A 2,885-nucleotide genomic window follows, 5' to 3' on the forward strand; every position below is an offset into this window, starting at 1 on the left:
ATGGGGTGGATGACACTGTAAGCCCTCAGGACCCTCAGCGTGGGTGGCTGAGCTCTCAGCTTAGTGGGTGGGGTGGTGATGAATGCCCCTAGGCTGCAGTCACAAAAAGGAAGGGGGAATGGGCAAGGTGGGTGGGAGTGCCCCTTAGGCCTGGGTACCTCCAGCATGAGGGCTGGGGTGGGCACAGTGAGTGGAGTGGGTGCAGTTAACTTTTGCAGGGCAGGAAGCACTCCTGCCTGAGTCTGGCTGTGAATGCAGAGTCACTCTCACTTGGCTGCACCAGGTGGGGTGGGTTTTGGCTGGGAATGCTGCTTGATTTGTCTCAATATGACTGTGCTGTGCAGGCTTGGCCTGCAGGGTGCTGGCACTGGTAACTGGAAGGAGCAGAAGGCACTGCAAGTCCGTGGACCCCCTGCGCCAGTGGCTGGGCAAAGCAGCAGGTGCCTCTGGACCAGACTGTAGGCTCCCAGCTTAGGGGGTGGGTTGGTGTCAAATGCCACAGGACTGCAGCCACAAGTGGGGAGAGAGGATAGGTGAGGAGGGTCGGAGAGCTCCCAGGCCTGCGGACCTCTGGCACAAAGGGCTGGGGTGTGCCAGGTATGTGGAGTGCATGCACTTAACTTTTGCAGTGCTGGAAGCACACCTGTCAGTCCAGACTTGTGCACAGTCACTCCCACGTGGTTGAGGCAGGTGAAGTGAGCTTCAGCTGGGGATGCTGCTCACCTTGTCTCAGTATGGCTGTGCTGTGCCAGTTTGGCCAGCAGGGCACTGGCACAGGTGACCGGAGTGGGTAGAAGGTGTTTCAGATCTGTAGAGTCCCTGCGCTAGTGGCTGGGCGAAGGGGTGGGCACCTCCAGACTGGACTGTGAGTTCTCAGCTTAGGGGGCATGGTCTTACTGTCTATTTTTGAAGGATAAAATTATGATCTAACAATTAGATTTGTCTCCCATCAAACTTTAAACTGAATGCCCGGCTCTCTGTCCCATCCTCTACCCTCTCATGTCCCCTGGCCTCACCAACATGGGCCAAGCCAGGGAACTCCCCCTGGCTTCCTTGAAGCAACAGGTGTTTGTGAGGTAATTATGATGCTTGCACTGAACAATTAAGAGCATTAAAGTCAAAGAACTTTTGATTTGTTTGTTATTGCTGTTGTTAGGTGCCACTGACTCTGCTCCAACTCATAGCAACCCTATGTACAACAGAACTAAATGCTGCCTGATCCTGCACCATCCTCACAATCACTGCTATGTTAGAGCCCATTGTTGCAGTCACTGTGTCAATCCATCTCATTGAGGGTCTTCCTTTTTTTAGCTGACCATCTACTTTACCAAGCATGATGTCCTTCTCCAAGGATTGGTCCATCCTGAAAATATGTCCAAAGTAAGCAAGACAAATCTTGCCATTCTCAGTGGACATAGCTCCTAAGGAGCATTCTGGCTGTACTTCTTCCAAGACAGACTTGTTTGTTCTTCTGACAGTCCATGATATATTCAATATTCTTCACCAACACCGTAATTCAAATGCATCAATTTTTCTTTGGTCTTCCTTTTTCATTGTCTAGCTTTCACATGCATATGAGTCGATTAAAAATTCTATGGTTTGGGCCAGGCGCACCTTAATCCTCAAGGTGATATCTTTGCTTTTTAACACTTTAAAGAAGTCTTTTGCAGTAGATTTGCCCAGTGCAATATGTCATTTGATTTCTTGACTGCTGCTTCCATGGGCACTGATTGCGGATCCAAGTAAAATGAAATCCTTGACAACTTCAATCTTTTCTCCGTTTATCATGATGTTGCTTATTGGTCCAGTTGTGAGAATTTTTGTTTTCTTTATGTTGAGGTATAATACATACTGATGACTATAGTCTTTGATATTCATCAGTAAGTGCTTCAAGTTGTCTTCACTTTCTGCAAGCAAGGTTGTGTCATCTGCATTTTTCAGGCTGTTAATGAGTCTTCCTTCAGTCCCAATGCTGTGTTCTTCTTCATATAGTCCAGCTCCTTGAATTATTTGATCAGCATACAGATTCATTGTGATTGGCAATAGGAGGAAAATCATAACCTTTTAAAGCAATTCTCCTTGGACATGGAGGTACTAGGAAGAGTTTTCTTATGAACAGATAAATGATTAATAAATATGATACCCAGTTGTTTCATACAATAGGTATGGGTTTTTTAAATAAAGATTTGGAGAATAGACCTTTTTAACTCTGCTAATTAGCAACACAGTGAGTCAAGAGTGATTCACAAACTCAAGGAGTCATTTTACAGAGATTTAGAATGTTGCCTTCTTACTATTAATGTAGATGACTCTCAAAGTTTCCCGAACTTGGGTAACTGGAAGAAATACTTTCTATAGAAGGCAGATTTCAAAGAGCCTGAAAGTCTCATTTTTGTGACTCTGAGTAATAAAATTGACATATGTGTATAGCAAGTGTCCGGAGAAGAAAGAAGCCCAAGTCTGGTGCAGTGATAATGGCAAGTACCCTTACTTGAAATAAGTGTAAAAGATGCTGCACCAGCCTTTTAGGAAACAGTTGGAAGAATTCCTTGCTGTTAGGATAAATCAGTATCTTGATCAGACAGAAATAATCTTCACCGAAAGCCCAAGTTTAATTCATCTTGCTATTGATGGTGTAACCAATCGTCAGGGCATTCTAAGCAACTCACACATACACACAAAATAAATACAAGAGTGCACTGCACTGGATTTGGGAAAAACCTCTCTCCCTTTTACCTCCTCCCTCCACGCTCTGCACCGGATTTGGGGAAAACCTCTCTCCCTTTTACCTCCTCCCTCCACGCTTTGCACCAGGAGTCTGCTGGGCCGGAAATAAATCCCAAAAGGTACCCTGACCCATTCTCCTGGCCTTGGAGAGGGAAGAA

General features: G+C 45.9%; 1 pseudogene; it reads left to right on the forward strand.

Annotated features, from left to right (window-relative positions):
- Window positions 1-327: 327 nt before the first annotated feature.
- LOC111820178 (ras-related protein Rab-9A-like) lies at window positions 328-2,529 on the forward strand (annotated as a pseudogene).
- The last annotated feature ends 356 nt before the right edge of the window (window positions 2,530-2,885 follow it).

This window comes from Trichechus manatus, unplaced genomic scaffold, assembly GCF_000243295.1.
Source record: "Trichechus manatus latirostris isolate Lorelei unplaced genomic scaffold, TriManLat1.0 scaffold00028, whole genome shotgun sequence".
NCBI classification, from domain to species: Eukaryota; Metazoa; Chordata; class Mammalia; order Sirenia; family Trichechidae; genus Trichechus; species Trichechus manatus.